This window comes from Conger conger, chromosome 7 (assembly GCF_963514075.1).
Source record: "Conger conger chromosome 7, fConCon1.1, whole genome shotgun sequence".
Taxonomy (NCBI): Eukaryota; Metazoa; Chordata; class Actinopteri; order Anguilliformes; family Congridae; genus Conger; species Conger conger.
The window spans coordinates 56,498,065-56,513,484 of record NC_083766.1 but is presented as its reverse complement, the minus strand read 5'-3'; the positions used below and the strand labels follow the sequence as shown (position 1 = coordinate 56,513,484).

General features: G+C 49.3%; 1 protein-coding gene across 3 annotated transcripts in view; it reads right to left on the bottom strand.

Annotated features, from left to right (window-relative positions):
• LOC133134118 (cell adhesion molecule 2-like) overlaps positions 1-15,420 on the bottom strand; it is a 416,600-nt gene that overhangs the window by 84,937 nt on the left and 316,243 nt on the right. The gene's annotated exons all lie outside the window — the stretch shown is intronic.

Sequence of the window (15,420 nt, the reverse complement as noted above, 5' to 3'; positions counted from 1 at the left end):
CTGATTCCCTGATTCTCTGGCCAGTTTAAAACATCTCGCTGTTGGGAGAAAAAGAAGTGGAGGGTGGGGAGTGAAGCCAACTGCTCTTTGCTGGAGATAAACTGTATATTCTGCACGGCTAAGCCCCGAAACGTGGTTTAGAGTCGCTCGGAGGGCTCGGAGGACGCGGTCGTACGCGTGCGGCCTGTTCCGGACACAAACCGGCTCGCTGGCAGTTCCTCCACGTTCCAGCTCAAACGTAACCGTGCCGACACGGAGGGTTCCACGGCGCCTTTCGCGCCCGTGCACCGTGGAGAGAGAGAGAGAGACGGGGCGGCCATTTTGCCAGGCGGGAGACGGAGCGGGACCTGACGCACCTGGGACGCAGGAGGGCAGCGGCATTCGCGACTGATTTGCGTTACGCGCTGACCTGCCGCGCGCCGGGGTCGGTTGCTAAGGCGACGTAGCCGCACCGCGAGTCCCGTTTACACGCCCGCCGTATCCCAGACTTCCACATTCCTCTGGAAGAGTACCTGCACGCAGCCGAGGCGTCACCACGCCGCCCGCAGAGCAGAGGGGGCTCATGGGAAGGAATACAAATGAGCTCAATTCGGCGGGGGACCGGTCTCCACGACAACTCGGCACCCCCCAGCCCCCCCACCGGCCCCCCTCGCCATCTCTCCTCTGGCATTGCGGGCCAATTAGGGGCGCTTATGTTCCGGTGCTAAAACGCACGCCAGCCGGGTGGCAAATTGGCCCATCATTCCGGACGCTCCGGGACCCGTGCCCTCTCCGAGGGTAGCCGTTCCACCCCCTCCTCCCTTCCCCTACCCCACGCCAACCCTCCTGGGAAGCTGCGACTCGTGATGGGGAACACGGGAACACGGATCCCCGAAATGAGCCCTAATCCCCCGCAGACCTGGCTGGTTTATTTTACCTTCTCGTCCTGTACCTCGGTCTACCCTCTCTGCGGATTTCCTCTAATTGCGTCCCAAACCTTTTCTTCTCCGCTGCGTTTTACTGTACTGAGCGCGCTCAGATGGCACGCAGCTGCACAGGAGAAGAAGAGGAGGAGGAGGAGGAGGATGAAGAGGCCTCCTAAAGCAACAGTGTTTTTGCAGGCTGTGCAGAACACACAGCGGCGGATGAAGAGAGAGGGAGAGAGACGGAGGATAGGAAGACTGACGAGGGAGTGGGATGGGCGAATGAAGACAGGGAATGAGAGGGGGAGAGAGAGGGAGAGGGAGAGGGAGAGGGAGAGGGTGGGTGGGGGGGTATGCAAGCAGAAGAGAGAGAAGATGGGTGAATAAAGACAGAGGGATGGAGGGATAACCAGAATAAAGAGACAGACAGAAAGGATGGGGGGATAGGCATAGACTGAAGAAAGAGAGAGAAAGAGAGAGAAAGAGAGAGAGGGAGAGAGAGAGAGGGAGAGAGACCGGCTGGACGTGAGTAAAGGGCTAAAGAAAGAGAGCAGCAGGCACGGGGCCCCGCCCCTTTACAGTCCCTCAGCACTGATTGCATGATGTACTGAGAGAGAGAGAGAGAGAGAGAGAGTGAGGAAGAGAGTGAGAGAGAGAGGGAGAGAGGGAGGGAGGGAGAGAGAGATTGTGTGTATTTCTGTGTATGTGACAGAGCAAGAGAGAGAGAGTGAGACGGAGAGAGAGACAAAGCGAGGGAGGTAGAGATTGTGTCCGCGTGAGGGTGAGAGATTGCATGTGTATGTGTCATTATGATAAAGAGAGGGATGGAGAGAAAGAGAGGGGGAGAGAGATTGTGTGTGTGTGTGTGTGTGCCTATGTGCACACACACACACACACACACACACACACATACACACAAACTCACTCAGCCACTCAGTCACACACACGCACACGCACACGCACACACGCACACACACACACACACACACACACACACACACACACACACACACTAACTCACTCAGCCGCACAGTCTCCCACAGGTGCATCGATCGCGTCTCCCGGAGGGACCACACAGCAACGACACGCTCAGGATTACCCAGCGTCCTCCACTCCAGCGAGGTCACCCGGGGGCCCCGGGGCCGGAGACACTATCAGAGACCCCTGCTTTGATAAGCCGGGCCCTCCGCGGGACGCCTGACAGCCCTGGAGCGAGCCGGGGCCCGAGGAAGCTAATGAGAGGTCGAAGGTCATCCGTCGCCCCCGGCAACCGTGTCCAAACGGAGGCTCGGCTGAGCGCGCAACAGGTGAACCCAGAGCTCGGCCAACCCGGCCTTAATTTGCACTCATAAATATGCAGCGCTGAGAAAGACATAACAAGCCTTGTGGTGACTCCCCCATTGACCCCAAAACAATAAACATAATTGCCGGGGCCCCGCAACAAATTGTTGAGGAATTTCAACAAACGATCGGCTCCAAAGGCAACAGAACGACAGGCTGCAGATTTCTCCAGGGGTGGCTAACTGGCTGTAACTGAGTCTTATGAGATACAGAACAAGCTGCGCCCCTGCCCCTCAAATGACCTTACTGCCCCCAGCACTCCAACCCAGGGAAACCCAGGCCCAGAGGAAAATCGAACACTTTATTTTCCAGCCCGTTAATGACCTAATATTTACTGGGTAAATACAGAGCTACTTGTGCAATTATTGGCTGACTACTTTCATTTCAGAAATAAGTACTATGAAACAAAGTCACTAAGTGCCACGAGACAGACTTGTCATGCACTATGAAAATACGTTTTACAGCCTGTTTCATAGTGCTTACATCTGAAATCAAAATGGTTACCTAATAATTACACATAAGTACCTGGCATTTACCCAGTAAACACTAGGCAATTAAGGGCTGTAGAATAAAGCGCTACCAACACATTCATGTACACTGTATGTTACAGCGATATTCCACCGCATATATGTGTATTCGTCACAGCAGATGTTAATTTGACTGGAGTACTGTATGTGGATAGTGGATAATCACCAAGGCAACAGACATACTGTGTTTTAGCTGAATATGTGGGTGAATGCAGAGTTGATGCGGCAGGGGGAGATGGTATCGTTAGCCGGGTTTTTCATAAAATTTCAGCCATTCAGAGGCGGAAATTGTCGCAAGAAAATTGTCGTTTACCGGACCGGGGGGGGATGAATCCCCATCGTCAAATCTAGGGAGCGAACGGCGTCAGAAATGCAACGTGCGACTTATTTTTTTTTAGGGTTGGGAAGTTACGAGAGCGTGCGACAATTAAGCCTGATTGGGTGACAGATCCTGGAGCGACGTTCAGCATGAAGGGGAGGGATGGAGGGAAGGAGAGAGAGAGAGGGAGAGTGAGGGAGAGAAAGGGCGGGAGAGAGAGAAAGAGAGATGGGGAGGGAGACAGAGTGAGAGAGAGAGACAGAGAGAGGGAGAGAGAGGGGAAAGGGAGAGATATGGAGGGAGAGAGAGGGAGAGAGAAAGGGAGAGGAGAAAGAAGGAGACAGTGAGAGAAAGAAAGAGGTAGAAAGGGGGGGAAGGGGAGAGAGATATGGAGGGAGAGAAAGAGTGATGAGGGAGACAGCCTGAGAAAGAGAAAGAGAGAGGGAGAGAGAGGGGGAAGGGGAGAGGGATGGAGGGAGAGATAGTGAGAGAGAGGGAGAGAAAGGGAAGGGGGAGAGAGATATGGAGGGAAAGAGAGTGAGAGAGAGAAAGAGAGAGAGGGGGAAAGGGAGAGAGATGGAGAGGGAGAGAGTGAGAGACAGCGAGAGAGTGAGAGAGAGAGGGGGAAAGGGAGAGAGATGGAGAGAAAGAGGGAGAGATATGGAGGGGGAGAGAGTGAGAGACAGGGAGAGAGAGTGAGAGAAAGAGGGGAAAGGGAGAGAGATGGAGAGAAAGAGGGAGAGATATGGAGGGGGAGAGAGTGAGAGAGAGAGGGGGAAAGGGAGAGATGGAGAGAGAGGGAGAGATAGATATAGAGAGTGAGAGACAGGGAGAGATATGGAGGGAGAGAGAATGAGACAGAGAGAGAGAGAAAGCGAGTGAGAGACAGGGAGAGAGAGCTGGATGGGGAGAGAGAGATATGGAGGGAGAGAGAGAGAGAGAGACAGGGAGAGAGAGAAGTGGAGGGCGGTCACAGTGAAGTGCCGTTTCCCCGGCTGTGCGGTGGCGCCCTCGCGTCTTTGGCGACTCTGTTGCTGGAAGCGTGTGGGTGGGCGAGCAGAGTGCCTACCTGGCTGCCGACCAAAGCGCCTTTTGGGAAAATGCAAATGCAGCGCTAATGACAAACAGGTGTTTGGGATTCACCGCCACTGATTGGCTGGGGTCGCTGGACCTCGTTTTCACGCACAAAAACAAATCGGGTTCTCTCACGTTTCCTTCGTGTGCTACAATACCCGCTACCCAAGACAAGCGGTTGTTTCTTTTCCCCGTTTTACTGCCCGATTTGGAATTCCCAAACATACATACATCGGAGCCCATCACCACAACACCCTGATCGATTCGCCGGAACATTCCGAGAGCGACTCAACAGGCGAAACTTGCAGGTGCCGAAATGACCAGCAGGGGGTCAGTGCTACGGTGAAACGCGGTCAACAAAGCCCCACCGGAACTCTCCCATCCCTGGGTGAAGCTAGACACAACTGTGGGTGGATTACCTTCCCTGTGGGGCCATTGGCCACATTCAGGGCCCTGATCTGATAGGAGGCCATGGTGGCCATCTACACACCAGCCTCCTGGGTGCACAGGGAGCTGGGCGTGAGGGGTGCGGGAGTTGGGTGGTCTGGGGGTCTTTCCACCAAGGCAGGGGTCCCCAGGCGTATCGAGAAAGGGCCAGTGTAGTTCCTGTTTCAGCCCAGCACCAAGATACCTGATTCAACAAATTAACTAATCGTGGTCTTCAATCAAGACCTTAATAAGTAGAATCAGGTGTCGTAGTGCTGGGCCACGTCAAAAACCTGCACCCACACCAGATACAGCCTGCTCCAAGGGATCAGTTACCCATCCATTGTGCTCCTAGATGACTACATTTATATTTTTTCCCACAGATCCAATGTACAGCCTAGGGACAGCCAATAACCTAGAATGCCCTCCATGCCAATTTCAGCAGAACCAGTGCCACACATTTACTGATTTCTAAAGTATTGTAATCCACCGGTCCAAATGATTTAAAGATCTCTAATACTGTTTCTACTAACTGTAGTCATAATATTATTTCAGCATAAGTGTCTGTCCAAGTACAGTAATAGAAAATCTTATAGGGAATACAAAATGTCTGATTTGTCCCATAATGGCTGTTGAGCGAAAGGGAGAAACATTTGAGCGATACAAAACAGCAGAACAACATGGAGTCCAATATGTATAATGGCTTTTGTTCAGTGCTTTTATTTCACAAAATGGTTTATATTTCCATTTGAACAGCTGTTTATATCTAGCAGGGTCTCAACACTGACTAGTCTGTACTCAGTACTTATCAACAAGTAGTACCCAGAGGCCCACACAGAAGGGGGGTATGGATGACAGCTAAGGATAATTAAACTAAGCAGGGGACAATCCCTGGCTTATCAACGTACGTGGGGTTAAGGGCCTTGCTCAAGGGCCCAAAAGCTGTGCGGATCTTATTGTGGCTACACTAGGGCTTGAACCACCAACCTTCCGGGTCCCAGTCATGTACCTTAGTTACAGGGCTACAGGCTGCCCGCAATGTCATGGGACGGTACAATCAAAGCGGCCAGCTCACCTTCCTCTAATAAACACAGCATTGTAACTCGCTACACCGCAGCGTAGAGACACTGTTGATTGTAATGAGCTGCAGTGTGACTTCCTGCTCTGTTTTCCACACACACACACACACACACACACACACACACACACACACACACACACACACCACATCTGTAAAACACTCGGCGTGTTAATCCAACACATTGCGACATTAGAATACGGCAGGCTGTCTTAACTGCTACAGCTCAGGCCGTGAACACAATCTGGCAGCGCACAGCCGCGCAACCAGCAACGCCGGCTTCCTGCCGCGGTGCATGGGAATTAGCTCGCCTCCGCGACGCGCTAATATACTGACTTCACAAGTAGCAGCAGCTACGCATCAGCAATGTGGGGGTTGTGTGCAGGTGTGGGTGTGGGTGTGTGTGTGTGTGTGTGTGTGTGTGTGGGTGTGTGGGTGGGTGGGTGTGTGTGGGTGTGTGTGTGTGCGTGGGTGGGTGGGTGGGTGTGCGTGTGTGTGTGTGTGTGTGTGTGTGTGTGCGTGTGTGGGGTGGGGGGTGTTGCCCTCTTGGGGATCTGTGCCCTTTTGATTTGATAAAATATAAATACAGTGTTATTTGTATTATTAGTGTGGCTGACATTCATTATCATTCATTAATTTTGGTAAAATATATTCTGTGAAATAACTGAGTGTCATCTAGTTGCTGTGCCTGCTTTTTCCACTTGCCAGTCAAAAGGTCTTTGAATCGCCCTGCTATACACACACAACAGATATGAGGACCGTCTGCCATCGCTAAATGCCCTATCCCTTCCTGTTCATTTACTTTGGTACAGTCCATTAACTGACCGAAGGCTGACCCCTTCCAAATGTCTGCAGCCGATCGGCAGAGACCTTTTCAACACGTCACTAATCCTGTGTAAATGAACACTTAGTCTGTAATGCCGCCGTTATGGAACGCAATCGACGCAGCGCCGGGAAATGAACCGGCGTGAAGGAAAACAGTGATTACACGCCTGTGATTAGCATAGCACATTTGCTTTCATCATTTTCCACCATTTTATTATTATTTTTTATCCCGCGAGGTCAACTTTATTAATTCAGTAATTACATATGTTTGCACATGAATCCTCCTACTCACCACCCAAACACAGCAACACACAAAAAATGAAAATAAGTACATATTTGTTCCCCATTTGTTCCCAATTTTGTTCCTCCACTGTCCTTCTCCTCCTCCCTCCCCAAACCCATAACAACCACCCTTGTGGAGACAACTCCACTAACATTTTCTATAGATTTGCTCCTTTCTTTCTTTATAGTCATCATTAGGGTATAATAATCATCTTCTACCTTCAACATTAATTGTAATTGGCTTATATATTTCACATCTTTATTTAATGCAAAACCAGATTTTTATGCAAAATCATAATTTTAGGATGAATATTACTGTACCTCATTGACTAAAGGCAGTAAAAACGGCATTGGCTACTCCCTATACAACTGGGACCATTCAGAACAAATTCTTTACTCTGAATTTATATCACTGATTACATTTTAACAGCAAACCTTTTTTCAATGGCCCCAGAGCTGTAAGCATACATTGAAAATAACAGAATCATCCTCAGTTTGCCTCTTTCTACAAATCAGGGGAATTAATCATAGAGAAGCTTTGGGTTTGATGGGGTGTGTAAAGGCAGAATGTTCTTAGGAATACACAATCTCACGGTTTATACGAGATCACTCAATTATTTTAAATGTCCCACGCAACCATTCATTTCTGAGATATCATTACATTTTCTTAACCGGCTATTCATACAAGCTCATTATGATGCACGGTGGAATAGCATTCCCTGGAAATACACTCCAACGCTATCCGAAGGGGGGAAAAAAACAACATAATACATACATTTAAATGGAAATTCAAAGAGTGAAATTGATGAAAATGCTTCGATATCAAGAGCGAAAAGTGTAAACATACTAATCTTGGCAAGAGAATAGCCCTTCCTAAAGAAGACTGCCATTAATCATTACAAGTTAGAGAAGGATGCATCTGACAAACTACATCAAATTACCCTGATATACAAGCAAACAGACCCTTACATCGCTAATAGGGTCTGATTCAAGCAGTACGGCAGGAGAGTCAGTGCTGTGCCATGAATACAGTCCTGGCTACAGGGCTGTTGTTAGGGACGATACAAAATGGAGTCCCGGCGACCAACTGTAGCGGTGAATGTATTCATTATACATTTCTTTTACAAAACGGTTACGACATACAGAATCAGTTGATGACACAGTATTATTTGTTTTTTAATATTGTTTCGAAGTAACGGTTTGGGCACGGACTGTTTACACACAGGCGGTTTTATTAACGGCGATGGTATTTCACTTCCCTGTAGAATGCCATCTCAGCCAACCAGCATCCACGGTCAGGGGAAATAAAAAATACAAAAAACTGTTTTGTGTCAAATGCTAGTCTGCAGCTTCTGGAAAGGGACGTTACTGTTTACTGGACTGGTGTTCTGGATCCTGATTGGTTACACCACATTTTTGCCATTTGTAGTGGTGGAGTCCTTCTGAATGGCCAGCTCCTCGTTGAGTCCACAAGGTCAGAAGTTGCCAGAAGGAATTGCGGCCCATTAATTCGATCGCAAACCCTCTCCTCAGAGTTTAGGTGACTCACCTCTAATGTGTTATCCCGCTAAGTGAAGAGGCTGCCACTGCGAGGATGGTGCCGATCGTGTTGCGTCGACGGTAAAAAGGCTCAGGTAGGCCTCATTCACGGGCCTCTCGCTTGGTCTGAACCCCAGGCTCCAGGGCGCAAGTGTCCCTCTCGTTTACCATCCATCCCCCGTTCCAGTGGGGTGGAGAGGAAGGTCAAGTGCTCGTTCACACACTGGTCTTTTCACAATGGCCCTTTTCTTTTGGAACAACTCGATCTGTACCCTACCCTACTGCAGGGCTGTTCAACAGGTGACCTCGCAAAGAAATTACGCCACAGACAAACCGTTGGCCATTCAATCAATAATGAGTAAATATATATGAGGTTAAATGCAATGTATTGGGACAGTGATACTATTTTCATTGTGTTGGCTCTGTACTCCAGCACACTGGGTTTGATATGCCACTATAATAAATATGCAAATATATACAGTATGTATATTAGCCTTAAATTATCTCATTAATAAGCATAAACATATTTATATCTGCATCTCCATAGCGTCAGTATACCTCCTGACTTCATATAGGAAAACAAATAACAGAATTAGTTCACACTTGTAAGCACCGTCAAGCACGACTTAGCCCTTTGTGGAAAATATGTCACCCGACACTGATGTTTTCCAGGAAACGCTGCGATCTTCACAGGTACAAATCACCGTGTAGACGATCTTCAGCCTGGGTTTAACGAGATCGCTCTTCCCGTTTAAGGCAAGCGGGGAGCGAACAGCGTGGATTTCCACACGGCAGCGAATTCTGATATCGAGCGCGGGTCGCTCGCCTAAGCCAAACGGCACGGAAAAACAGGCACGAGCCGCGTCTTCAAACATTACATTACTACATTATTGGCATTTGGCAGACGCTCTTATCCAGAGCGACGTACAGTTGATTACACTAAGCAGGAGACAATCCTCCCCTGGAGCAATGCAGGGTTAAGGGCCTTGCTCAAGGGCCCAACGGCTGTGCGGATCTTATTGTGGCTACACCGGGATTAGAACCACCGACCTTGTGTTTCCCAGTCATTTACCTTAACCACTACGCTACAGGCCGCCCCAAACGGGTAAAACAACGGCCGAACGCTCAGGCCGGAACGGCGTCCGCCGCCCCACGTCTGCGGGTTCTGAGCGGCCCAACGCGGTCGCGCTCGCGGGAGACGCGGGGATCCAGGTGAGGCGGGAAGCCCAGGTCGTTACAGTGCTGATTGGGTCCTCTCGTGGGAGGGTTAGGAGGGCGTGTTAAAGACGGAAGATAAAAGGACAGAGGAATGAGCTGGTGCTACTCTGGGAAAGGGGTATGCATAATTAATCTTGGTCTTTTTGCACTAGAGCCTGGATTTGCCGGATTGTTCCACGGGCTTTGCTGTGTCACACTGAGGCTTGGTTTCTTAAACTGCGAAAGCGCCCTCGCCAATGGTTCATAAACCTGCTATGCTGTTTCAGTCGCTTAATTGATCGGCATGTACATAGGGCGGCCTGTAGCGTAGTGGTTAAGGTAAATGACTGGGACCCACAAGGTCGGTGGTTCTAATCCCGGTGTAGCCACAATAAGATCTGCACAGCCGTTGGGCCCTTGAGCAAGGCCCTTAACCCTGCATTGCTCCAGGGGAGGACTGTCTCCTGCTGAGTCTAGTCAACTGTACGTCGCTCTGGATAAGAGCGTCTGCCAAATGCCAATAATGTAATAATGTAATGTAATTGCCAAAAAAGTTCTCAACTAATTTTAGTCAAACAAAACCCTTCACACACTCTCAGAAGTAGAGGAGGTAAAGTGGCTAAAAAGGTACAAATGCTTGTCACTGAGGCAGCACCCTATACAGTGTGTACATAAAGTTGTACTCCTAGCTGGCAATATTTAATGTATTTGTACCTTTTTTGCTTGGAAACTGTACTCATTTGAGAGCATTACTGTACTTTCAGGGAACATTGGGAAATGTGATCCTTGAAGAACAAAAAATGTACCTCCGCTGTCACTTTATTTTCGAGAGCGCATGCAACTATAAAACAAGAACTTTCCGGAACAGCACTTACAGTCAACCGGAAAAAAAAAAAGAATAACCACGGCAGCAGAATATTTTGAAAAGAGCATTTAAAATTGAACACAATCGGCATGGAAACGCACTGTGGCAAGACCCACGGGAGCGCGAGAAAGAAAAAGGGGGGGACTGGAGACCGGAAGAAAAGAGTGGATTCCGTCTCTTTAGACGAGTGTGAAGTAAGGCCACGGGAACGAGCCAAACACTTCTCAGGGAAACCTGCGGACCGGCTTTTCAGAGACTGTTCAGGGAGAGCAGGTTTCAGCCCTCTCAGAGAGCACAAAAGAAACGTGTGTGAAAAGAACAGGGGTTTTTTTTCAGAGGGGAACGTGGAGGGGGGGTGACTGACAGAGATTAAATCACAGCGCAGAAATTCCCCACATGGCGGGGAATCGAACCCCGGGTCACCCGGATGCGTTTGTGTGAATACGGGCTGAGAGTCCTCCACCCTCTGGACTCCGTCTCCTCCCAGGAGAAGCCTAATTAAACTTAAACTGCGCAGTCGCCTTTTTTTCTTGCATTTAAAGTGCTAAATCAGCCACAAGATAGAAATGCACACCTAGCTTTTTTTTATATGAATAACAAAATAATGACATTTCCTTCTGATGTAAATAATGCCCAAACAACAGAGCTAGTGATCCGACATGGTACATCCGTTCTGCCTGGATACTCACTACAAGTTCATTTCTGATTGGAGGCCCACTAAAGGGAACAACTGCTGATTGGTTAAATAGTAAGTAGCATGTTACTTAATGAACAACGGCTGTGGATTACAGACACTAAATTCACACATACTGTGCAGTCTAAGAAAGGTACAATACGTAAGATTTTTGTGTTAAAACATTGTTACAATACCATTGTAAAATCCCTTCCTATCATTGAAAAAGGCTCACTGACATGTTGACTCTGCCTCTGCCTGTGTTTATAGCCCTTAAATTCGGGTTTCAAAATATACAGTTGATGGACAGTTGTTGTAACAAAACATTGTATAGCTGAACAATAATTCAAGCTCATTGGTTGAAAATTGGTTTTAATTGTCACAGCCAATGGTGTTTCAATGTCAGCACGTTCACAGACAAGGGGGAGGGATAAACAGTGTTCTGGTGCCTGTTGCTGCAATTCCTCTCTTGACCGTTAGATGACCGAAATTACCTGTTGTACCTTTAAGTCTTGCATTCAGGATTTGAAAATAAACTTGTATGTATAATTCTGCAAAGGCCTGCCTCTCTCGTTAAAAAGGCTCTTCCCCATCCACCCGCGCTTGGGGCGTCGTCACCCTCCTGAACCCCCCCTGCACGACCCCATCTTCTCCAAGGGCGAGAGGCCGTCGCCACGCGCCATCAGGAGTCGAGCCGTAATGGCCGCCGCGCGGAAGCGGTCGCTCATTATGTTCCCATAAAGAGCCAATTGTAGGCAGCGCGAGCGTGTCAGGCATAATTCCCTCTGCTCCGTCGACCTTTATCTGTCTGAGTAACGGCCCGCTCCCGAAACGTCCCCCCCTGCTTCCCGCCAGCGAGACGCCTGCCCTTCCCCGCCAGACATCCGCTGGACGGGGGGGCTGAAGGGTCCTCCGCGGGGGCAGATAGAGGTGGCATGGGGGGGCAGGGGCAGGTCCCAGACACGACACAATTCCCTTGGAGGAATTCATAAAATTCATCTCATTTACACCAGACAGTAGGCGTACTGTGTAGAAACCAACATTTCTGAGGTTATTCACGAGAGCAACAGCCTTGTGGAAAGGCATGTGCTCCAAAATGCGCTGCTTGTGAAATTTCCACCATCCGCCCTGGGTAATGGGACCACTTGGCGCTCCCTGTGGGTCAGAGTCAGCCAGCTCACCTATCCTCCAGGTGCATCGGTCAAACCCTGCTTCCCCATTCCAAAGCAGTGAGTTATAATGAAGCACTACAATGAGGGCACCATTACGGCTCAAACTAAGCTCAACCTCAGTGCAATTTGCGACTGGCTCCATTAGCCTTTTGTTTGCTTACCATTAGCACGCCTGGCTAACCGTCTTTAAGCAAAGACTGTCGCCTCCACTTCCTCTTTCACCTCCGAAAGAAAGCGGGTTTAATAACTCAGATGCCAGAGCTGAAGAACGGCCAGCCTGTTATCTTTTGAGATGTGAGGAGATGCAGCTAGCTCAAAAAAAACAAAAACGGAACACCACGAACAGCGCTTTCTCGCGCTTCAAGTCTCTTGCGGCACTTCACATGATAATTTCATACCCGTCTTGACCAGGTAAACACAGCAAATCCCGCGCAATCATCTGAAGTATGCTAACTATGGCAGCGTGAGTGAGCCTGGGTACCGTGGTAACGGCGAATGTTTTCATCACCACGTCCCCTCAAGATCTGGCAACCTCATCTTCTTTGCCTTTTGATCTGTGCCCTCTTAAATAAAAATCCCAGTATCCTTTTCCAGTATGGCTTGTAAAAAAACAATGTTATGGTTACATTCGCTTTTGATGTGTAGTACTGTTGTTCATACAACTCGGGTGAATGAACTCATCCGATGCAAAGCACCTCGTGGACCTGGCTTGTGACAGACTGACTGATGCACTATCAATATCATCATTATCAATAATTGATCAATACTGATTCTTTCAGCAAGAACATTTGTGCTGTTAAAACACCAGTTGGCTGGTCAAAGAATTTATCTCAAGAAGTAAAGAGATATTTTATTTGTGTACATGATCTTTATTTAGTTTTTTATTCACTTATTCACTGTTTTTCCTTTTTGATTTGGGTGGAAGACTGCAGCTCCTCTGATACACAGAGACTGTAATATTTGTCATTCTATAAGCTACACAGAGTACCACAGGAGAGCTATCTCCAGCCCTACATGTCTCAGACAGGACATTCAGTTTAGTCCTGTATCTGTTTTCAGACATTCATCTGTAACAATTTGGAACTCTTAGCATCACCGCCAGACCTCAGTCAGGAGAGCGGAGAACGTGGGTCTGTAATCCGTCAAACACAAAACACAAACGCACCCGCAGTCGTTGAGCAACATCCATTACTCTGTTATTAGAACAAGGAAAGGCTTCTTTATTTGTTTGTTTTGTTTCCGTCGCTTTTATAACGGAGCAGGCCCCGTCTGATGTCCCCCTCAGTAGAGAGGTTATTGCTGGATGGAACGTGCGGAGGACCTGTTTGTCTCGTCGCAGGAGAAGGCTCGAGAGGCCGCGGAGCAGTCGGAGGGTTATATTAGGACCGGCGTGTTCCGCGCCGCAATTAATTGAGCTGCGAAGTGTCGTCTGGGAGGCGTCCCTCTGGCCCGCCGGGCCTCGCTGAAACAACCGAAATGCGTCCTGAGGGAAGGGGCTTTGTGCTGAGGGCTGCTGTTCCTTCTCCGTTTGTGTGCGAAGCGCTCGCTTTCCCGCTGCCTTCTAGAATTTTCCACACTGGCGGACCGGTGAGGACGTGCTCACACTCACACACATACACACACACACACACACACACACACACACACACACACACACACACATACACAGGTAGAAGCACGCGTACAATCAAATACAAAGATATTCTGTTAATTATCTCTGCAATGAAGTTTCTATTTCCCTCTATCTCTATCTCCCCCCCTCTCCCTCCCTCCCTCCCTCCCTCTCTCTCTCTCTCTCTCTCACTTTCTCTCTCTCCCTCTCCCCCTCTCCCCTCTCTCTCTCTTTCTCCCCTCTCATTCTCTCCCTATACCTCTCTCCGCCTCTCTCTCTCCCTCTCCCTCTCCCTCTCTGTCTCTCTCTAAATGAAGCACCACTGATCTGGTACTGCTGTTCTCAGAGTTTGACACTCTACAGTAATATATCTCCATTACAGGCTGGCACACAGTGGGTGTGTAAAGAGAACACAGATTTAGATGTAGGTTGGGTGCACTCTGTCAGCACCTCCGCGGGGTCTCGAGGGCGTAGACTGGCGGCCATTTTAAATCCACATAATTCCATGACCTCATCTGAAATCCCAGGGCCGACCCGCGCATGCATACGTAATGATGCTTCACATTTCTGACGACAGAGGCAACCCGCGGTCAACAGGAGAGCCAATTTCACAGGCGCCGTTCAATTTATACTTCAAACGGGAGGACGCCGGTGACGAGTCTCACCTTTCCCTGTTCCCTGATTAGCGTTTAATGCGAGAGAGCTCAATGGGGCCGTGGCCACTTCAGGACGAGAGCGTGTATCCGGCCACATGCAAATGTGAAACACAATATGCCAGTCTCCTGACACCTGACTCCCTCCAATCACAGGACATGAGTGGCAAACCCAGTCCAATCACAGGACATCGGTGCAAAACCCAATCCAATCAGAGGAAACCGTTGCAAAACCTGGCCCAATCACAGGAGAAGGGTGCAAAGCCCGGTCCAATCAGAGGACACGTGTCTGTGACTATCACTGCGTGGCAGACACACCAGAAGGGGCCGTCTCTACACAGGGAAATGAGCAGCTACAGACCGCCTGCCAAGGCCGTCTCTACACAGGGAAATGAGCAGCTACAGACCGCCTGCCAAGGCCGTCTCTACACAGGGAAATGAGCAGCTACAGACCGCCTGCCAAGTGCAGCCTTTCCCCTGCTCTGCTGACAGCTGGCTGGGTTTCTCCCTCTAATATGACATTGAGCTGAACTCCTGACACTGACTGACGCTCTCAGACTCTCACATGTGCTGGAGATGCTCGTCACTTTTGACAGAGAGGCAAAAGGCAAAGCTAACTGAGGCTGCCACGAGGGTCACAGGTCCGAACTGTGGCAGAGAACATTTACTGCAAGGATACAGAAGAGACAAATTAGCCGTTTTAACCTCCAGGCAATGTGCATGTGAGATACCTCTCACTATCTCACCCCCCTCTCCTCTAATTGGTGCTCTTTCACCCCATCTCATCTCTGATTGGTGCACGCTCTTTCCCCCCTCATCCGATTGGTGCAAGCTCTCTCCCCCCTCTCCGCTGATTGGTGCATGCTCTCTTTCCTCTCTCTACCCTCTCCTCTGATTGGTGCCCTATCTCCCATTCCCTCTGATTGGTGCAGGCT